General features: G+C 44.8%; 1 protein-coding gene and 1 long non-coding RNA gene across 6 annotated transcripts in view; both read right to left on the reverse strand.

Annotated features, from left to right (window-relative positions):
• IPO13 (importin 13) overlaps positions 1-1423 on the reverse strand; it is a 71506-nt gene extending 70083 nt beyond the window's left edge. For 3 of the 5 annotated variants that reach the window (XM_073544473.1, XM_073544472.1, XM_073544469.1), the window contains exon 1: positions 1161-1313. The gene's annotated coding sequence lies outside the window, so the exon portion shown is untranslated. Of the gene's footprint in view, positions 1-1160; positions 1350-1399 lie in introns of those variants that run through there. The other 2 variants (XM_073544471.1, XM_073544470.1) reach the window with 2 other exon arrangements.
• An 11274-nt stretch (positions 1424-12697) lies between these two features.
• Positions 12698-23922, reverse strand: part of LOC141048882 (uncharacterized) — a 36664-nt gene continuing 25439 nt past the window's right edge. Inside the window, exon 2 of the long non-coding RNA XR_012220168.1 lies at positions 12698-13317. This is a non-coding gene — a long non-coding RNA (uncharacterized lncRNA). The remainder of the gene's footprint in view (positions 13318-23922) is intronic.

A 23922-nucleotide genomic window follows, 5' to 3' on the forward strand; every position in this document is an offset into this window, starting at 1 on the left:
CTCTCATCCATACTGTCTCTCTCCTGAGTGTCCTCTCGTCCATACTGTCTGTCTCTCCTGAGCGTGCTCTCGTCCAGTCTGTCTCTCCTCCGTGTGCTCTCGTCCATACTGTCTGTCTCTCCTCCATACTGTCTGTCTCTCCTGAGTGTGCTCTCGTCTATACTATGTCTGTCTCTCCTGAGTGTGCTCTCATCCATACTGTCTGTCTCTCCTGAGTGTCCTCTCGTCCATACTGTCTGTCTCTCGTGAGTGTGCTCTCGTCTATACTATGTCTGTCTCTCCTGAGTGTGCTCTCATCCATACTGTCTCTCTCCTGAGTGTCCTCTCGTTCATACTGTCTGTCTCTCCTGAGTGTGCTCTCATCCATACTGTCTGTCTCTCCTGAGTGTCCTCTCGTCCATACTGTCTGTCTCTCCTGAGTGTGCTCTCGTCTATACTATGTCTGTCTCTCCTGAGTATGCTCTCATCCATACTGTCTGTCTCTCCTGAGTGTGCTCTCGTCTATACTATGTCTGTCTCTCCTGAGTGTGCTCTCGTCTATACTATATCTGTCTCTCCTGAGTGTGCTCTCGTCTATACTATGTCTGTCTCTCCTGAGTGTGCTCTCGTCCATACTGTCTCTCCTGAGTGTCCTCTCGTCCATACTTGTCTGTCTCTCCTGAGTGTGCTCTCATCTATACTATGTCTGTCTCTCCTGAGTGTGCTCTCATCCATACTGTCTGTCTCTCCTGAATGTGCTCTCGTCAATACTTGTCTGTCTCTCCTGAGTGTCCTCTCGTCCATACTGTCTCTCTCCTGAGTGTCCTCTCGTCCATACTTGTCTGTCTCTCCTGAGTGTGCTCTCGTCCATACTTGTCTGTCTCTCCTGAGTGTGCTCTCGTCCATACGGTCTGTCTCTCGTGAGTGTGCTCTCGTCTATACTATGTCTGTCTCTCCTGAGTGTGCTCTCATCCATACTGTCTGTCTCTCCTGAATGTGCTCTCGTCAATACTTGTCTGTCTCTCCTGAGTGTGCTCTCGTCCATACTGTCTGTCTCTCCTGAGTGTGCTCTCGTCTGTACTATATCTGTCTCTCCTGAGTGTGCTCTCATCCATACTGTCTGTCTCCCCTGAGTGCGCCCTCCCCGCAGTGTGCGCTCCCGGTGTGGCGGCCTCCCTCACCCTGCAGCCTCCCCGCTCTCCCGGCGCCGCTCGCTCCCTCTCAGTGACACACACCAGCTGCCGGTCCTGTCAGAGCTGTCCGGACACAAGCCTGACCCGTGGATGCCTTCACATAACACCCAATGGCCGAGTAACTTCCACCCTCTCATCCCTAGCTCTGTCACATCTTCCTGGAATCATTGTGTGAACGTACGGCAAGCGATTATTGGTTATTTATAACCGTCAGAAAAAAGACCGACCTGAATGGACCCAGTCGCAAAGCTTCATGGGGGATGTAGTTTTCAGCGTCTCTGCTCTCAGCCTTGTCAGAATGGGGAGAGGCTGTTCGGTTACTATGGAAACGTATAAAAGAGCAAAGTAGGTGCATAAACGGCACCTCCAAAGAGCAACAAGAAACAAAACGCGTAAATAACAGAGTTCATTTAATCAACAAACATAACTAAATGCATCTACTAAAAAGGAAAGTGTAACAGAAAGCTATGACATCCATGACACGGTCCAATCCAGAATGCCTATAAACACTACACAATCACTATAGAGGCAAGTAGCCCAATGGCTCCACAACAAGTAAGAGAAAATATGTGTCCAAAAAGTGGTCTGAGTGATAGAAAATGGAGATGGAAAGCACCTGGGAGGCCATAGACTGAGCCTAAGGCCAGGGTCACACTTACCAGTGGAATGTGAGAAAGTCGCGCTGCACTCGCAGGTGTGACCCCGGCCTAACTCCCGTTTCGCACTTGCTTCTTCCAGGGGGTCTTTCTATATGACCACCCACCAAAGGAGATTGTAAGGCGGTTTTGAGGAGGCTCACGTTGGCTGAGCCCCAGACTGTAAGCCATTGACGCCGCGCCTGACTTCACCAGTCCCCGAACACCCCAAAGGTGTCAGAAGGTAACGAGTGACACCAAAGGATGCGTCACCATGGAGAACAGACAGCAGTCAGTCGTGGCGGGTGGTCACCACAAAAAAAAATAGGTGACTGACTGCTGCCTGGTCTCCATGGTGATGTGTCCTTTGGCATCGGAGACATGGGACGCCGAGTCGTGGCTTTCGGTTTGGGCCTCGGTCAATGTGAGCCTCACTCAGAACCGCCTTACAATCTCATTTAGTGAGTAATCATATGTAAAGACCACCCTACACTCATATCACCCCCAGAGGAAGCTAATGCGAAACGCAAGTTAAGATCAATCTGTTTTCTCCAAGGCTTTTTCCATCTCCATTTTCTATCACTCAGACCACTTTTTTGAGTTGTGGAGCCACCAGGCAATTATTGTATACTTGTAGTCTGAACTGGACCTTGTCCTGAGTCTGAGTGTCATCCATTTCTGAGCTACACTCTCTTTTTTATTGGATGTTTTTAGACCTGTTTGTTAATGAATCATGAAATGAAGTCTGATATTGTATTGGGCTTCTTTTCCTTATTTGGGTTCTTAGGTTAATATTCAACATTTAATAACTCTCCTTAGGGTCCTTTATATACTTAAAAGCAGTTAATCCTGAATGCTATCTCTGTGTTTTCAACTCTGCAAGCTTATATCTGGTAACCAGCTTTTCCAATCTCTGCTCTGAATCCACTCCTGTGTCTCCATTCAATGTCAGCAAGCAGTTAATCCTGAATGCTATCTCTGTGTTTTCAACTCTGCAAGCCTCTATCTGGTATATAGTTTTTTCAACTTACTCTGCTTGTCCCCTTATGTTGTGAGGTCAAGAAACTTTTCAAAGTGCTTTATGATCCATGTAGTGCTGGACATGTGTTTATTTGACCACAACATTTTATTGGGTCCTGGTGTCTCAATTTAGTGTGATTGATTAACGAGAAGAGAGAGAGCCAAAAAAAAAAAAAAGTTCTAAGTCTTATCCTCCTATATATTCAGACATAGCTTGGGGATAGCATTTATGCAGGGGGCATTTATGCACATTTTATTGAAGTACAGTTTATCAAAGTACTGGCAGTTATAACATGGCAGGAGACAGGTAAGACCTTTATATACATCTACTCCCTGTACATTTGGAGTACAACAAATATATACCATATGCATTTGTGTAATTTTAATCCTGGCCGCTGCATTCACACACATCCACCGCCCTGGCATTAACTCTCTACACTCCATCCATATTGGCCCCTCGCTTCTTTCCTCTCCTATGTATAGCACTCATGCTCTTTTCACGTTGTTAAACTGCACAGATCCAGTCAGTCCCACCATTCAACATCAGAGACGCTCTCACAAATCACTTAACCATCTGCTCACTCTCTCTATCCTCCTTCTCCTAGTCGCAGGAGACATTGCTCCCAACCCTGGTCCCCCATGTTATAGAAAGTCAAACCTCCCGACTGCTACACTCAGAAACCCCTCTAATCTGATTAATATTCCCTGCACGCCATCTGTCTCTCTTAATTGTGCACTTTGGAATTCTCGCTCAGTGTGTAACAAACTCTCCTTCATTCATGACTTTTTCCTTTCTAATTCTCTTAACCTCCTGGCTCTTACTGAAACCTGGATCCAGCAGTCAGACACTACCGCTGCTGCTGCTCTTTCATACGGGGGGCTTCACTTCTCTCATACCCCAAGATCAGACAATAGAGCTGGTGGAGGCGTTGGTCTGCTCCTATCACCAAAATGTACCTTTCAGGTTATCCCTCAAGTACCCTCACTTGTCTTCCCTTCTTTTGAGGTCCATGCCGTCAGACTCTACACCCCCTTCTCCATGCAAGTGGCGGTGGTGTATCGTCCTCCCGGCCCCTCCCATCAGTTCCTGGATCATTTTGCCACTTGGCTTCCACATTTTCTCTCCTGTGACATCCCTACCCTCATCATGGGAGATTTCAACATCCCCATTGCTCTTCCCCTCTCACCATCTGCTACTCACCTTTTATCTCTAACCTCCTCATTTGGCCTTTCGCAGCTTACTAATTCTCCAACGCATGAAGACGGAAACTCCCTCGACTTGGTCTTCTCTCGGCTTTGTGCAGTGGATGATTTTGCAAACTCCCCTCTCCCGCTCTCTGACCACAATCTTCTTTCATTCTCTATCAAGAACTGCCAGGCTGCTCAGGTCACCCCCACTGTCCAGACTTATAGAAACATACAGGCCATTAACACCCAGAAACTTAAGAAGAACTTGCAGTCTTCATTGGCCCCTATCTCCTCCCTCATGTCCTGATTCTGCATTGAAGCATTACAATGAAACACTTCAAAGTGCCCTGGATGAATTTGCACCTCCTATAAATAGAACACCACAACGCAGACGGCGACAACCCTGGCACACGGTGCAAACACGTTTCCTGCATCGGTGCTCCAGGTGCTCCGAACGTCTGTGGAGAAAATCCAATCTACACGAAGATTTCATCCATTATAAGTTTATGCTTAGAACATACAACACTGCCCTTCACCTCTCCAAACAAACCTATTTCAACACCCTCATCACCTCACTGTCCAATAACCCGAAACGTCTCTTTGACACTTTTCATTCTCTACTCAATCCAAGAGTACAGGCCCCAACCACGGAGCTCCGAGCTGATGATCTGGCCAATTACTTCAAAGAAAAAATTGACCAGATCCGACAGGAAATTATCTCCCAATCCCCTCATACCATGCACTGTCCTCCCTCCCCCACTGCATCTAACTCACTCTCTGATTTTGAACCAGTCACAGAAGAAGAAGTAAGCAGACTCCTTGCATCTTCTCGCCCAACTACTTGCACCAGTGACCCATTTCCGTCACAGCTCCTCCAGTCCCTTTCCCCTGCTGTCACCCCTCACCTAACTAAAATATTTAACCTCTCTCTCTCTTCTGGTATATTTCCCTCCTCATTTAAGCATGCCATCATACATCCGCTACTTAAAAAACCATCCCTCGACCAAAACTGTGCCGCTAACTATAGACCTGTCTCTAATCTTCCCTTCATCTCTAAACTCCTGGAACGCCTGGTCCACTCCCGTCTTATCCGCTATCTCTCAGAAAACTCTCTTCTCGACCCTCTCCAATCCGGTTTCCGCTCTTTACACTCCACTGAAACTGCCCTCACTAAAGTCTCTAATGATCTGCTAACAGCTAAATCAAATGGTCATTACTCCATGCTAATTCTCTTGGATCTCTCTGCAGCATTCGACACTGTGGATCATCAGCTCCTCCTCACTATGCTCCGTTCCATTGGCCTCAAGGACACCGTTCTCTCCTGGTTCTCCTCCTATCTCTCCGACCGCTCCTTTACTGTATCTTTTGCCAGTTCCTCCTCCTCTCATCTTCCCCTTACTGTTGGGGTCCCCCAAGGATCGGTTCTAGGCCCCCTCCTCTTCTCCTTGTACACTGCCCCTATTGGTCAAACAATCAGTAGATTTGGTTTCCAGTACCATCTCTATGCTGATGACACCCAATTATACGCTTCTTCTCCTGACATCACGCCAGCCTTTCTAGAAAACACCGGCGATTGTCTAAATGCTGTGTCTAATATCATGTCCTCACTATATCTGAAACTGAACCTGTCAAAGACTGAACTCCTGGTGTTTCCTCCCTCTACTAATGTACCTATACCCGACATTGCCATTTCTGTGTGTGGTTCCACTATTACTCCCCAGCAACATGCCCGCTGTCTTGGGGTCATACTTGATTCCGAGCTTTCCTTTGCCCCCCACATTCGATCACTGGCTCGCTCTTGTCATCTGCACCTCAAAAACATTTCTAGAATTCGACCTTTTCTTACCTTTGACTCTGCAAAAACTCTCACTGTTTCTCTTATTCATTCTCGTCTCGACTATTGTAACTCTCTTCTAATCGGTCTCCCTCTTACCAAACTCTCCCCTCTCCAATCTGTCTTGAATGCTGCAGCCAGGATCATATTCCTCACCAATCGTTACACCGATGCCTCTACCTTGTGCCAGTCATTACACTGGCTACCCATCCACTCCAGAATTCAGTATAAACTTATTACCCTCACTCACAAAGCCCTCCATGGCTCAGCACCACCCTACATCTCCTCCCTTGTTTCAGTATACCACCCTACCCGCGCCCTCCGTTCTGCTGATGACCTGAGGTTAGCATCCTCAATAGTCAGAACCTCCCACTCCCGTCTCCAAGACTTTACACGTGCCGCGCCAATTCTTTGGAATGCACTTCCCAGGTCAATACGATTAGTCCCCAATCCCCACAATTTTAAGCGTGTCCTGAAAACGCATTTATTCAGACTGGCCTACCACCTCAACACATTAACCTAATCTATCCCTGTGTGGCAGAGCCAAAAGTTTTACCATAACCAGGTTCCCCGCATCATGTTCCCACATGCTTTATGCATCCATTAGCCCTCTGTGTCTGTACTGTCACACACTTAACATTATGGCTGGTCCATACAATCAGGGCAACTGTTACCACCCACCTTTCGTGTCTCCCTCTTTCCTCATAGACTGTAAGCTTGCGAGCAGGGCCCTCTTTCCTCTTGGTATTTGTTATAATCTACTGTATGTGATTATTGTTATGCTGTAATGTATATTGTCTGTACAAATCCACTCTGAAATGTAAAGTGCTGCGGAATATGTCGGCGCTATAAAAATAAAATTTATTATTATTATTATTATTAAAACTAATGTGCATTATTTGTCTATCAAAAAACGAATATGGCAATTGATGGGTGCATTACAATACTTTGTGGCTTGCACAGTTTTTTATCAGCAGTTGATTATTATTACATTGCTGGTATCTGAAATGTGATGTGTACTGTGGTCGTCTGGATAAATTGTAGAAAAGTCTAAAGGACATGTCCACACAGAGTTATTTACATGGATTTTTCTAGGAGAGGGGGTATCATGGTTTTTTTTTGATGCTGTTTTTATGAATGTGGTTTTTGCTGCTTCAGTTGTTACAGTAGTCAATATTGGAGATTTTTTTTTTTACAGCAGAAATGTGTCAAGGGTTGACATTGCTTCTTTTCCTTAGTGGCGTGTTTTACCATTGAAATTAATAGGAATCTTGTTCAAAGAGTATTCAAAGCAGTATCATGTACATATTACCACAGAATCTGCTCCAAAATCCACATAAAGAGACTCCACGTGAACCTACCATTAGATTTCCATTCAAAACCATTCATTCTAACACACATTACTAATGTGACTGTCTTGAGAAGACCACTTACTTTTGGGTTGAAGCCGATGGTCAATTGATCGCCGAGGATTCGGCTCCTCTTACCGGAGTCACCTGTGTTTGTCAGGGAAAGTCATTTCTGGCCATAATGGCAATCTATGTATTGCATGTGTAGCGTGTTACATGAAAGATACACAAAAGAAGAAAACAGACTCTGCATATATGTGGGATCACCACGCATGAAACAATTATGTGAAAATATAAATTTTTATTAATTGCACAAAAGCAACAAAAAACACCACACTTTAAAAACAATTAAAAACAGTCTAATCGGCATGTACACCGCTGGCTGCAGAATATAATGGCACTTAATATGGATCAATCAAGCTATTAATGAAGCTCCATATAATACAGACAATACAATGGGAGCAATAGAAAGAGACAATCAAAAATGACTGGACAAGTTATTATAACCCTGTAGTAATATAATGTGCTACATGTATAACAAGCAGCAAGGAAAACCAATCAATAATCCCTGATAAGAACCCTGCAGTGTTTGGTAAATACCTGATGGAAAGAGGTAAAGAAAAACCTGGGTAACAAATAGAGCTCCTCATGGAGTGAAATCACTTATTCAAAGGAGCAACTGAAGCTCAAAAAATGAAAGAGCTAATAAAGTGCGGTAATTCCACACCCCAGACTGGAGTGCAATACATCACCCAGAAGCAGAACAGTCAAAGAGTCCAGTCAAAGTCGCCCCAACGTCTGTGTAAAGAGCCAGCAGCCACAGCGGGGTACAATAACCCACGCGTTCCGACACCACAGGTGTCTTTCTCAAGGTGAGTGCTAATGTTGCTTAGTAGAGCAGCTATTTAATTTAAAATAATCACTGATAAATCCTTGCCAGGTGGCAGCTAGAGGCGTGCAGACGCACAGATAGGCGGATATGGCGTCATCAGTTACGAGTGTAATGCGCAGGCGCCGTCACAACATAACAAACATTAAGGTATAAGTCGAGATCTCGTGAGAGATAGATGTCCCGCGCATGCGCACTACAATCAAGCGAGTAGCCATAGCGCTGTTTGTAAGCGCCATCACAGACTGCAAAGCGACGTTTGTTGTAAGTCAAGGTCTCGTGAGATTTGCAGATCTCACACAGGCGCAAATAAGCCCTAAGGTAACCATAGCAATACAAACAAGTGCTAACACATCATACAAGACGGTAAACCAAGATCTCATAAGGCCCATACATCACATGTAGGCACAATTCGGCTGAACATATGTCTAAAGGAATAAAGGCTAGACACATATGTTTAAAATGTGAGCGCTGTCATAATATCCGCCATGTTGCAGAAAACGATGGGTAATACACACATATTAATGTGACAAAAGGGCGGCGCTTGATAGAGATTGAGTCTCATGGACTTAATACAGCCCGTACATACGTTGTATATTTATAACTAGGTGTCAGAATCTTATTAAAAAGTCCCGCACAAACGCACTGCAATCAGGCGGGTGACCATAATGCTGTTTGTCAGCATTATCACGAGCTGCAGGGCGGTGCTTAGTGTAAGTCAAAATCTCATGCGGTTTAAAAATCACACGCATGCGCAATCCAGCCCTGAGATAACCATTGCAATACAATACATGCAGGTACTATCATAGTATACAAGGCGCAATTTGATGTAAGCCAAAAACTCATAAGGCCTACACAACACGTGTAGGCACAGTATAACTAAGTAGATGGCCAAGATGAATACTAGACTAGACACACATGCTTGATATACCAATGCTAATGCGACAAAAGGGCGGTGCTTAATACAAACTAGTTCTTATAAGGCTTACACAACCCATACAAACATAGAATGGCTGTAGCAATGAACGGTAATGTAGCCCATATACCAACAGCTCAGATGATCAAATAATCATAACAGTCAGAGATACATCTCATAAGTATGCATCAACTATAGACAAGACCGTGTATATTAATACTAAAGATATGTTGTCGCTGTATCTGCTGAAAAAGGTCAACATTTAATGGACAGATTGCATGGAAACAGCCTATAACAATGATGTTAGGTGAAGTTAAGTCAGATATAAGTAAAGGTTCTAGTTTGATAAAACAAAGGCCAGGCCTAATGCTGTAAGATTTAAATCTGCACTCAAATGCATCACACTAAGATATGTCAGTAAACTTTGACTTGTTGGTACTCAAATTGGTTCCATTCTTTCCCATATTTGGGTTCAATGGGTCATCAGCAGTGTTTGGTCTATACCTGCATTGGTCTGGCGCTTGTTTATCTATGCCTTGCATTTACTTTATATATGTTTAGTAATTTAACACCAGGTTTGACTTAAAAACATTTTTATATCTTCAGACTCTAGTACCATCATTGATGGCTCTGGTGTGCATTTTCCCCTTATATTTTGCTACACCGATCTGCATATGGGCCATTATAATGTGCCTCAATTTTACTATTGTCTTGATTTCTTATAAAATTCTGGTGTGCTGTCTGGTACTGTTATACCTGCAGTCTGATGGTATAAGTTCAATAACAAGACAATCTCAAGTGGGGGTTCTATATGTTTCTATTACAGCATTAGGCCTGGCCTTTGTTTTATCAAACTAGAACCTTTACTTATATCTGACTTAACTTCACCTAACATCATTGTTATAGGCTGTTTCCATGCAATCTGTCCATTAAATGTTGACCTTTTTCAGCAGATACAGCGACAACATATCTTTAGTATTAATATACACGGTCTTGTCTATAGTTGATGCATACTTATGAGATGTATCTCTGACTGTTATGATTATTTGATCATCTGAGCTGTTGGTATATGGGCTACATTACCGTTCATTGCTACAGCCATTCTATGTTTGTATGGGTTGTGTAAGCCTTATAAGAACTAGTTTGTATTAAGCACCGCCCTTTTGTCGCATTAGCATTGGTATATCAAGCATGTGTGTCTAGTCTAGTATTCATCTTGGCCATCTACTTAGTTATACTGTGCCTACACGTGTTGTGTAGGCCTTATGAGTTTTTGGCTTACATCAAATTGCGCCTTGTATACTATGATAGTACCTGCATGTATTGTATTGCAATGGTTATCTCAGGGCTGGATTGCGCATGCGTGTGATTTTTAAACCGCATGAGATTTTGACTTACACTAAGCACCGCCCTGCAGCTCGTGATAATGCTGACAAACAGCATTATGGTCACCCGCCTGATTGCAGTGCGTTTGTGCGGGACTTTTTAATAAGATTCTGACACCTAGTTATAAATATACAACGTATGTACGGGCTGTATTAAGTCCATGAGACTCAATCTCTATCAAGCGCCGCCCTTTTGTCACATTAATATGTGTGTATTACCCATCGTTTTCTGCAACATGGCGGATATTATGACAGCGCTCACATTTTAAACATATGTGTCTAGCCTTTATTCCTTTAGACATATGTTCAGCCGAATTGTGCCTACATGTGATGTATGGGCCTTATGAGATCTTGGTTTACCGTCTTGTATGATGTGTTAGCACTTGTTTGTATTGCTATGGTTACCTTAGGGCTTATTTGCGCCTGTGTGAGATCTGCAAATCTCACGAGACCTTGACTTACAACAAACGTCGCTTTGCAGTCTGTGATGGCGCTTACAAACAGCGCTATGGCTACTCGCTTGATTGTAGTGCGCATGCGCGGGACATCTATCTCTCACGAGATCTCGACTTATACCTTAATGTTTGTTATGTTGTGACGGCGCCTGCGCATTACACTCGTAACTGATGACGCCATATCCGCCTATCTGTGCGTCTGCACGCCTCTAGCTGCCACCTGGCAAGGATTTATCAGTGATTATTTTAAATTAAATAGCTGCTCTACTAAGCAACATTAGCACTCACCTTGAGAAAGACACCTGTGGTGTCGGAACGCGTGGGTTATTGTACCCCGCTGTGGCTGCTGGCTCTTTACACAGACGTTGGGGCGACTTTGACTGGACTCTTTGACTGTTCTGCTTCTGGGTGATGTATTGCACTCCAGTCTGGGGTGTGGAATTACCGCACTTTATTAGCTCTTTCATTTTTTGAGCTTCAGTTGCTCCTTTGAATAAGTGATTTCACTCCATGAGGAGCTCTATTTGTTACCCAGGTTTTTCTTTACCTCTTTCCATCAGGTATTTACCAAACACTGCAGGGTTCTTATCAGGGATTATTGATTGGTTTTCCTTGCTGCTTGTTATACATGTAGCACATTATATTACTACAGGGTTATAATAACTTGTCCAGTCATTTTTGATTGTCTCTTTCTATTGCTCCCATTGTATTGTCTGTATTACATGGAGCTTCATTAATAGCTTGATTGATCCATATTAAGTGCCATTATATTCTGCAGCCAGCGGTGTACATGCTGATTAGACTGTTTTTAATTGTTTTTAACGTGTGGTGTTTTTTGTTGCTTTTGTGCAATTAATAAAAAATTTTATTTTCACATAATTGTTTCATGCGTGGTGATCCCACATATATGCAGAGTCTGTTTTCTTCTTTTGTGTATTGATCTAATTTACTTGCATGTGGTGATCCCTGCATTAGTATACTGTTCAGGTATAGCTGGATGGTGCCCACTCATTTGAATTTTATTCAGTGTGTTACATGAAAGAGTGGGTCCTGGCTGGGTGTTGGTGTTGATGCTGTGAGGGTGTTGCACCCATGCAGGTCATCTGTGGACGTTGGTGTTTGCTGACCAGGACCATAGGTTTTAAAGTGCAATAAAGGAGGCTACCAACATCCTAAGGCCGGTTTCACACGTCAGTGTCTCCGGTACGTGTGGTGACAGTTTTATCACGTACCCGAGTCACTGACACACGTTGACCCATTTAAATGATTGGGTCTATGCACATGTCAGCGTGTTTTCACGGACCTTATGTCCGTGTGCAAAACATGCTGACATGTCCGTTTTCTCCCGGACACACGGGCTGCAAAACGTCCCGCACACATGCACACGGAAAACACACATTGATGTCCTCCATGTGCATGGACGGCCGCTGGGGAAGTAAGTAGCGCTACTGTAAGCGCTATTCCCCGGCGGCAGGTGCTGAACGCGGCTGTCATTATTCTCCCCTTCTCAGCGCGAGCAGAGGAGAATGAATGAAAGCAAAACCTGACGTGGGGTCCCCACTATTTTTTTTTTAACCAACCCGGCAAAACTCACAGGTGCGGGCTGCTATTGTCAGACTGGTAAGGGGCCATGGATATAGGCCCCCCCCAGGCTAAAAACAGCAGCCCGCAGCTGTGAGTTTTACCGGGTTGGTTAAAAAAAATAGTGGGGACCCCACGTCGAGTTTGGCTTTCACTGATTGCGGCAGAGAAGGGGAGAATAATGACAGCCGCGTTCAGCACCTGCCGCAGGGGAATAGCGCTTACAGTAGCGTTACTTCCCCAGAGGCTGGCCGTGTGGTACTGATGCGGCACAAGGGGGGCACACGGTTGCCACATGTGTGCTGCACGTAGTGTACACACGGACACATGGACATGGATATCTCCGGTACCGTTTTTTCCAGTACCGGAAATATCAGAACGTGTGAAACCGGCCTAAACACAGTCTTTACTGAACGGTACTTTGGAAAGGGTTATGTACAAGGGTTAGCGAGTGCAAAATCTTATGGACGTTTCCTTCAAAGTGTAATGCATTTTCTCACACAGCCTCATTCCATTGTAGTCTACTTCAGGACTGGTGAAGCACACTGTCTTTCCCTACTTCGTCACAACCCAGCTCGTCACCACCGTCCTGATCCGCAAGTGTCTCTACCGGCTTAGCGGCTCCACGTCTTATTTCTTCCACTACTGGCACCCTGGATCTCCGCTCAGGACCCCCACTAGTCCCATGAACTCAGTCCTGTTACCAAGCACTGGGCTTCTCGTGAAACATCATCCTATCCAAGGTCCCCTTTAAGGTGGAAGGCCACTCTGCCTCTTCAGTCACTTCAAAGTCACACTACTTCCTTGTCCCTTAGTCTCCATTGCTGTAGTTCACCCACAATGGCAGCACTGCTCACAGACACTTCCTGCTGCTTCAACTTGTCTTTATCTGCCTAAATAACAGGACAAAAAAGAAAACACACAGTCTTTGAGGAGCACTTGAGGTAGAGATGGAGAAGGCAGAAATGATTAAAAAGGTGCAAACCTTTTTTCAAGGGAAAGATTATCGACAACGCGTTTCAATGGCGAATCGCCGTCTTCATCAGGTGGCATGGGAAATAAGGGGGTAGTGATGTATTTAAAGGGAGGGGAACCAATGCGAACAGGCGAACAATTAATCAATGAAGCAAAAAATTAAAACAGACCAAACACTATTAAAATGCTGAAATTGCAAATAAAATATACATAAACTGTGTAGAAAGAAAATAAAAGCATATTAAAAACAGAATCATTTAAAAAAGAATAAAATATATAAAATGTAATCATAAGATGTTGGACCATTTTTTGTTATCTATCTGCATTATCTATGGTGAGATTTAACCCCTCTTGAGCCAGTGTGCCTCATTTAAAAATCCAATAGCTTTCTCTGTTAATAAGACGTTTGCTCAAACAAGCGTGCATTGTTTGAATAGTGCGACCCACATATTGAAGGCCGCAAGTACATTGTAATCAATAAATTACTTTTGTATAAACACTTTTGCAATGGTTTCTTATTGCATAGTGTATCTAAACACTTTTGTATAACAAACCATCAGGAACCAAGTGTCACGGTCTCACGTGTGTCTGGACGCAGGGAGTACCGCAAGGCGAACCCATGACACACGTGACCCTGGATACACCGCCTCCAGTAGGGCGAATTTAAATAATAAAACGTGCAGCTGGATACACCGCCTCCAACTGGCGAATTTAGTTAATACACGTTATATATACAGTACTCTGGAAACCCCACCTCCAGTAAGGCGAATTTAAATAATAAAGGGGAAACCTGGGTAACAATAACAATGGTGCGCCCTGCGATAGGGAATAGGGGAAGTGGAGACCTCCTGCACTCCCCTGAGCCAGAGTCCCTGCACTCCTAACGTTCCCTATGCCGGTTCCACACCGGGCGACGCACACGTGCCTTAAAACCCTGACTCGCCCTTCACCTAAACCCTCACTAGGGAATTGGTCGGTGCGGAAACTAATCCCACCACTGCACTAAACACACATAAGGGAAAATGACAATACAGGGGGACACCACTTAGCTTTGCTCTGTTGCTTATGCTCCCCGCAACAGAGCCCACCACCTGCGTGCATCTTCTCCTTCAACCGGATCCATCACCATAACTGGATACATCACCATAGTGCAGCCTTGGAGCAGAGTACACCACCAGTTGCAGCTGCCCAGTAAACAGAGTCCCAAAGATGAGTCCAGCTTCTGCCAATAAGTCCAGCACGCTTGAGTCCAACTTTTCTGCCAATAAGTCCAGCATGCTTGAGTCCAGTCTTCAGCAACCAAGTCCAGCATGCTGAGTGCAACTCTCACCATAGTCGCCACTCCACCAAGCCATGCAAGCACTTCCTGCTGACACCATAAACTGCGACCCCACCACGCCATGCCAGCCCTTCTTGCAGACCACATCGTTGGACTCCACCAATCCATGCCAGCACTCCCTGCAGACTCCATAGCTGATTCAACCCCTCTGGCTGGGCTGCCCAGGACTCTCATTCAGCTCCTTCATCACCCAGGCTTGCTTCCCAAATGATGGACTATCAATATCACCAACGATCATCAAACACACCTGAAACTCTTTTACAGAGCCTCACACCTGATTTGTAATACGTGCACATTAAAACTAAAGTGTAATACCACTCACCATCACCGGGGCAACTTAGAACAAATGACACCACGTGTAATAATTCTAATGGCCACCGGGGGCAATCAACCCACTTTGGCACCAAGCCAAAGGAAAAAAAGTTCACTTTGTCCATTTACTTGTCAGATTCACCTTGGATCATGACACCAAGATTTTTAAGTCTTATAATTATTGACCATATAGCTGACAATGTCCCCCCAGATCGATTTAGAAGTCCTAAGGGGTTAATGGTTCACTTAGCCCTTGGCCATGCCAAATACCCCTTATTTGCATATGGAAGAAAACAAGTTAGATTATACAACTTTGATCGCAATAATCGTAAATGGAATGAAGGACTTGTAACTGAGTGTCAAGATGGAAAGTTTGAACATGGGACTGCTACTCATCAGAAAGGAGACAATGATATTGACTACTGACAGGTACAGCCGGGACTCATTGGAGATAAAGGACTTCAACCTACTCGGATCAATGATCACTCAAGATTCTGCAACGATAGTCAATAGGAGAATAGCTATGGGGAAATCAACGATGAACTCACTGGATGAGGCCTTGAAATCACTGGCAATGAAGACACAGCTCTTGCATAGCTTTGCCTTCTCTGTAGTAACTTACGGATGTGAAACCTGGATGATAAAGAAACAATACAGAAGAAGAATCGACGCCTTGGAAATGTGGTGCTGGAGAAGGATGTTATCAATACCATGGATGGCAAGACGAACAAAGAAATCAAGCCAGACATGTCACTGGAAGCAAGGATCACCATCTCCGACATGTCTACTTTGGACAAATCATACAACAAGAGCAATCACTGGAGAAGGACATCATGGTCATAAGAATAGAAGAAACATGGCGAAGAGGAAGACCAGCGACCCAATAACATAGTAACATAGTTATTAAGGTTGAAGGAAGACTTTAAGTCCATCTAGTTCAACCTATATGCTATCCTAGCTTGCCCTAACATGTTGATCAAGAGGAAGGCAAAAAAAAACCATGTGGCAAACAGTAAGCTTCACATTGGGGAAAAAAATTCCTTCCCGACTCCACATACGGCAATCAGACTAGCTCCCTGGAGCAACGCAATGTTAAGGAAACTAGTGTATATACCCTGTAACATTATACTTTTCAAGAAAGGCATCCAGTCCCTTCTTAAATTTTAGTAGGGAATCACTCATTACAACATCATATGGCAGCGAGTTCCATAGTCTCACTGCTCTTACAGTAAAGAATCCGCGTCTGTGAGTATGCTTAAACCTTCTTTCCTCCAGACGTAGAGGTTGCCCCCATGTCCCCGTCACAGGTCTAAGAGTAAACAGATCAATAGAAAGGTTGTTAGGCGTCGGATTTCTGTTGCTACACTGCAAGAATCCCGAGCCTTACTTCCAGCGGTCTCCCATTCCTCTCCAGCTGCAGAGGAGGTTGCTCAGCAAACTCGTCGGTCCAGGTGCTCTGCCCAGACCAGCTCCATGGGTTTGCTTGCTGCTGCCACCTCTGGCACATCTATGGCAATACATGCTGCTCAGCAACGAGATTCTCCAGGGACTATGGCTACTTTCACACATCAGGTTTTTGCCGTCAGGCGCGTCCCGGCGTCGTGCCGGAGCGCCGGATCCGGCAAATGTTTTGTAAAACCGGATGTGACGGATCCGGTTTTCTGCCGGATCCATCTTGCGCATGACAGCCAAAACCGGATCCATCTCATCCGGTTCATCCGGTTTTCGATCCGTTTTTCGACGGATTACGCCAGATCCGGTTTTTAAAATTGACCCTTGTGGCCTTCCGAACGGGATTGGCTACTGGAAAACTATATATAGCGTGTTCCTACAGCCCTTCTTTGACAGGTTGTAGAGGAGAAAGTGCAGGTTGGAGAGAAGAGCAAGTTACTGGTGAAGATGGATGTTGTGATTGGAAATATTTTGAAGAATTTGGCGGATTTTACAGCGGAGGCGAATCGTTTGAGGGTGATTGTTCTGGAGAAGGAGAGAGCGAGACAGCAGCGCATCAGGCATCGTAGACGACGTTTGTGGATCCACCCCATCACAGCCAAGAGAATGACGCGTGGGGTCTATTCTACACTCTGCATGGACCTTAGACGAAACCCGGAGACATTTTTTGGATATGATCGGATGAAAATGGAGAATTTTGATTACTTGGTGGAGCACATTGCACACCTCATAAGAAAATCGGACACCTATTGCCGCTTCTCTGTTTCACCCGCAGAGCGTCTGATGGTGACTTTAAGGTAAGCCACATTTATTGGATATGCCTCGCATCAGAGCACACTTTCACTGCAATCTTGTTGGTGGTAGTTTGTATCTCCAAGTGTTATAGCTGAGTTTTGGTATGTAATGCTGTGATTTTAAACTAATTGATTGTTTTTTAATTCGCCACAGATTTCTTGCAACTGGAGAATCCCTTTCGTCACTGCATTTCCAGTACAGACTCGGGATTTCCACCATATCTGGAATAGTGAAGCACACATGCCGTGCACTGTGGGACTCCTTAGCTGAAGAGTTTTTACCAGAGCCCACAACAGAGAGGTGGATTGAAATTTCTGAAAAGTTTCTACAGATATGTCCGTTTCCGAACTGCTTGGGCGCTGTAGACGGGAAACATATCCGCATTGTAAAGCCAGCTGGATCGGGATCGGAATATTTCAATTACAAGAAATATTTTTCAATTGTCCTCATGGCCATCGCTGACGCGGAATACAAATTTATTGCTGTTGATATTGGGGCCTATGGTCGCTCAAATGACTCTCAAGTTTTCAAACTGTCTGCCAGGGGCTGTAAACTGTATGGAAACACCTTCCAGTTCCCATCCCCTAGACCGCTGCCGCAAACATCTGGACCACCTATGCCATTTGTCTGTGTAGGGGATGAAGCATTCCAGCTGTCAGAACACCTTTTGAAACCGTACGGTAGCAGAGGATTGTCAAGAACAAAACGCATTTTTAATTACCGCCTCACAAGAGCAAGAAGAATGGTTGAATGTACCTTTGGTATTCTGACAGCCAAATGGCGGGTCCTATTGACTGCGATCAACCTCAAGACAGAAACTGTGGACGAGGTGATCAAAGCTTGCGTGGTACTCCACAATTTTGTTATCTGTAAGGAACCCATTTCCATTGAGGACACCTCTGAAGAAACCACCTTGCAAGATTACCATGACATTACCACTAGAAGTTCTGTGACGGTTTCAGTAATGAGGGACAATTTTGCACTATACTTTATGTCACCTCAAGGCAGAGTACACTGGCAGGATGACAGAGTGTGAAAGATTTGTGCCCTTAACCAAACTTGTGTACCTTCTGTACCAACAGTATATACCTTTGCCAACCAAAGGTATATACTATTGGACTGGGAGGTATTCCAGGAAACATGCTCGGGTCTGGATGAATGGGTTGATGCAGTGTCCTCATATATCCGTTTTTGTGAAGACACGTTTATTCCATCCAAATCTGTCCACTTTCGGGGAAACAACAAGCCGTGGTTTACAAATAAAGTCAGGTTGATCCGTAAGAGAAAAGAGGAGGCTTATAAAGCAGGCGATATTACTGAATTCAAGAAACTTAGGAACTCGCTATCTAAAGAGATCAAGTTAGCCAAACACGAGTATGCAAAGATTCTGGAGGAAAGGTTCTCATCAAAAGATACTAGATCTGCATGGAGAGGATTAAGAGAGGTCACCAATTATAAAAGCCACCCTGTTATGATTGAGTCACCGTAGGAGGCAAAAACAGAAATGCTAGCTAAGTCCAGAAAACCAGAGAGGTTGGCAGCTATCGGATTGCAGACCCCTGAACCTATCAACACAACTAGCAGTAGCCGTGGGGGGTTGCTACGATGCCCTAGACCCCTCGATCACAGCCGGAGGACTAAATAGCCTAAAGACAGAAAGGGAAATCTAAACTGCCCCAGAGCAGACCCCAAAGCAAAAGGCAGCCCCCCACATATAATGACGGTGAAGCAAGAAGAAAGAACACAACACAGACAGAAAGATAGACTGAGCAAAGACATGGCCCAAGCTACCTAGATAGGAAAGGACAGGAAGGCTGCTATCTGCAATCCGTGAAAAACCCTATGAAAATAAGAGCCAACAGACTGACAGTGAAAAAGGCCCTGAAGACGCTAGGCTTCAAAAAGACTATGTCAGTACTCAGGAATATTCTTAAGACAGAGCAACAGGCAAAAGGAGATTCAGCTCACCCCAGCAGGGAATGGCAGAATCCAGAAAAGCAGGGCAAACAAAAACAAAACACAAATGCTAAAAGGCAAAGCAGAAAACTTAGCTTTAGAGGAGCAGGAATCAGACTGGTCTCTTAAAAGTCCACAGAGAAATCACCCGCAGGGCAGAAGGGCCTCGGCAGCCTTATATCCAGTCCGTGACTCCACTCAGCCAGTCATCATCATTAGGCTCAGGTGCCTGATAATCAGGCTCATTACCTTCCTTTACCAGAATAGGGAGTTCACCAGACCTCAGTGACGAAGGGGAAAATTAACTCACAACAGTACCTCCCCCTTGAGGAGGGGTCACCGAACCCTCAACCACGCCACCAGGGCGATCAGGGTGAGCCCGATGAAAGGCACGCACCAATCTTTTGGCATGAATATCAGAGGCAGAGACCCAGGAATTATCTTCCTGACCATAACCCTTCCACTTAACCAAATACTGGAGTCTCCGTCTAGCCAGACGGGAATCCAGTATTTTCTCTACCTCATATTCCATGTTACCTTCAACCAATACAGGGTCCGGAGGTGCCACCCCAGGAACAACTGGTTCAACAAACCTCTTCAACAAGGACTTATGGAACACATTATGGATTTTAAATGTGACAGGAAGAGCCAAACGAAAAGAGACCGGATTAATAATCTCCAAAATCTTGTAAGGTCCAATAAATCTAGGCTTAAACTTAGGAGAAGCCACCTTCATAGCAATATTTTTTGATGCTAACCACACCATATCACCAATCTTAAACTGGGGACCAATGGTCCTATGTCAATTGGAAAACCGCTGGGCCTTTTCCTGGGAGAGAGATAACTTATCCACCACTTGGTCCCAGATCTGGTGCATTCTCTCCACCACAGTGTCAACACCTGGGCAGGCAGAAGGCTCCACCTGCCCTGAAGAAAATCGAGGATGAAACCCAAAGTTACAAAAAAAAGGTGACATCAAAGTGGCAGAACTAGCTCTATTATTTAAAGCAAATTCGGCCAAGGGCAAAAATGAAACCCAATCATCCTGATCAGCGGAAATAAAACATCTCAAATACGACTCCAAGGTCTGGTTTGTTCTCTCTGTCTGCCCATTGGTCTGAGGGTGAAAAGCAGAGGAGAAGGACAACTGAATTCCCAGCTTGGAACAGAAAGTCCTCCAAAATCTAGACACAAACTGAACTCCTCTGTCAGATACAATGTTCTCAGGAATCCCGTGCAAGCGAACCACCTGTTGCAAAAACAGGGGCACCAACTCAGAGTAAGACGGCAACTTAGGGAGTGGTACAAGATGAACCATCTTAGAGAACCTATCACAAATCACCCAAATAACAGTCATTCTTTGTGAGACAGGCATATCAGAGATGAAATCCATTGAAATATGGGTCCATGGCCTCCTGGGGACCGGCAAAGGCATCAACAACCCACTAGAGCGAGAACAAGATTTAGACCGGGAGCAAGTCCCACAGGACTGCACAAAATTCCTGACATCATGAGACAAGGTGGGCCACCAAAAAGAGCGACTCACCAGATCTCTAGTACCAAAAATACCTGGATGACCAGCCAATGCAGAGCAATGAACTTCAGACATTATTCTCTTCTTCCACTGGTCAGGAACATACAACTTTCCACTGGGACAACGCTCAGGTTTGTCCTCCTGGAACTCTTGCAGAGCAAGTCTCAAATCGGGCGAGATGGCAGAAAGAACTACCCCTTCGCCTAAGATGGTAGCAGGCTTGGTCAACACAGGAGAATCAGCAAAGAAGCTCCTAGAGAGGGCGTCTGCCTTGACATTCTTAGTTCCAGGAAGAAAAGAGACCACAAAATCAAAACGTGTAAAAAACAAGGCCCACCTAGCCTGTCTAGGGTTCAAGCATTTAGCCGACTCTAGGTAAATCAAATTCTTGTGGTCAGTGAGGACCACAACTTGATGTTTAGCTCCCTCCAACCAATGGTTCCACTCCTCAAATGCCCATTTCATGGCCAACAGTTCCCGATTCCCCACATCATAGTTACGTTCAGATGGAGAGAACTTTCGGGAAAAGAAAGCACAGGGATTCATTTTAGATGTTACAGGAGCCTTTTGGGACAAAACAGCTCCTGCACCAATCTCAGAAGCATCCACCTCTACCTGGAACGGGAGTGAGACATCAGGTTGCCGCAAAACCGGGGCGGAGGTAAATCTTCGCTTCAGCTCCTGAAAGGAAGCAACAGCCTCCAGAGACCAATTCAACACATCAGCACCCTTCTTAGTCAGATCAGTCAATGGCTTGGCAATACTAGAAAATTTTGCTATAAATTTCCGATAAAAATTAGCAAAACCCAAAAACTTCTGGAGGGCCTTCAAAGAAGTGGGCTGAACCCTATCATAAATGGCCTGTACCTTGGCCGGGTCCATTTCAATAGTTGACGGAGACAAAATAAATCCCAAAAATGAAATCCTCTGTACTCCAAAAAGGCATTTCGATCCTTTGACATACAGGGAATTCTCCCTCAAGATCCGGAACACAGTCCGAATATGTTCCACATGAGAATCCCAATCCTTGGAGAAGATCAGAATATCATCCAGATAGATAATCAAAAATTTATCATCAAAAATTTATCGACAAAGTCTCGGAAAATATCGTTCATGAAGCACTGGAAGACAGAAGGGGCATTAGTGAGCCCAAAAGGCATCACCAGGTACTCAAAATGTCCTTCCGGAGTATTAAACGCCGTCTTCCATTCATCCCCCTGCTTAATGCGGATAAGATTATACGCCCCCCTGAGGTCAAGCTTGGTAAACCAGAAAGCACCTCTAACTCTAGAGAATAGATCCGAAATCAGGGGTAACGGATACTGATTTTTAATAGTAATTTAGTTGAGTGCACGATAATCAATACAAGGCCTTAAAGAACCATCCTTTTTGGCCACAAAAAAAAACGGCACCTAAGGGTGAAGAGGATGGTCTAATATGACCCTTCTCCAACGCCTCCTTAATATAGGACTGCATAGCCTAGTGCTCGGGTACAGATAAATTGAAGAGCCGACCCTTGGGAAATTTACACCCCGGGCTCAGTTCAATTGCACAGTCATAACTCCTATGAGGAGGCAAGGACGCAGACTTATTCTCACTAAATACATCATAAAAGTCCGCCAAATAGTCAGGAACATCATGTGACTGAGGAGAGGTGGAAAAAAACGGAGCCTCACTAAAGGCACACCGACAACCCCAACTCACCACAGACACAGATTTCCAATCCAAAACTGGATTATGAATTTGCAACCAGGAAAACCCCAGAACAACGGCATCATGCAGACCATGCAACACCAAAAATCTGCAATTTTCTTGATGGTCTGGGGCGACCCGCATGACCACCTGGGTCCAAAACTGAGGTTTATTTTTCGCCAAAGTAGTAGCATCAATCCCCCTCAAAGGAATAGGCGTCTGCAGAGGTGTCATCGGAAATCCACAACGTTTAGCAAAATCCACGTCCAATAGGTTTAGCGCTGCTCCCGAATCCACAAAAGCCTTGGCGGAAAATGTGGACAGGGAGCAGATCAGAGTAATTGCCAGAAGAAACTTAGGTTGAACACCACCAACAGAAAACGTGTGTGCAAAGCGTTTCTCTCGTTTAGAACAAACAGAAATAATATGCGCGGCATCTCCACAGAAAAAACACAGCTTATTACGCCTTCTGAACTCCTGACGTTGCGCCTTAGACAAAACTCTATCACATTGCATAGGTTCAGACGTCTGTTCAACAGGTGGCAACACCTCTCGTGCAATCCTGCGTTCACGTAAACGCCGATCAACCTGAATGGCTAATGACATAGAATCGTCCAGACCAGAAGGAACAGGAAATCCCACCATAGTATCTTTTACGGCTTCTGACAAACCCTTCCGAAAGAGAGCAGCCAAGGCATTATCATTCCAGGTAGTAAGGACCGCCCACTTTCGGAACTTTTGACAGTACAACTCTGCAGAATCTCGACCCTGGTTCAATGCCAACAGGGTCTTTTCATCCTGATCAATAGCATTAGGTTCATCATACAACAACCCCAAGGCTTGAAAGAATGCGTTCACATTAGTCAGAATAGGATCATCTGGTTTCAAAGAAAACGCCCAATCCTGGGGATCGCCGCGCAGCAAAGAGATGACAATTTTAACCTGCTGCGCGGAGCTCCCTGACGAGTTAGGCTTCAAGGCAAAAAATAGTTTGCAATTTTTTTGAAACTCAAAAATTTAGATCGATCCCCAAAAAACACATCAGGTGTAGGGATCTTTGGTTCAACAGCATGCGAACGAGCAATGTAGGCGGAAATTCCCCGCACTTCCGCAGCGAGCTGCTCCACACGATCAGACAATTGCTTTATCTCCATTGAGAGAAAAAAAAATTCCCCCTACGGCCTCAGAGATATAGAGGAAAGAATATACACACTTTCTTTTTTTTTTTTTTTTAAACACAATTCTTTCCTGCTATTGAGTACCCTAGTATCTGCGGTATGGCGGGTGATTCTGTTATGATTGAGTCACCGTAGGAGGCAAAAACAGAAATGCTAGCGAAGTCCAAAAAACCAGAGAGGTTGGCAGCTATCGGATTGCATACCCATGAACCTATCAACACAACTAGCAGTAGCCGTGGGGGGTTCCTACGATGCCCTAGACCCC

This window comes from Dendrobates tinctorius, unplaced genomic scaffold (genome assembly GCF_039654945.1).
Source record: "Dendrobates tinctorius isolate UK_male_01 unplaced genomic scaffold, ASM3965494v1 ptg000138l, whole genome shotgun sequence".
NCBI classification, from domain to species: domain Eukaryota; kingdom Metazoa; phylum Chordata; class Amphibia; order Anura; family Dendrobatidae; genus Dendrobates; species Dendrobates tinctorius.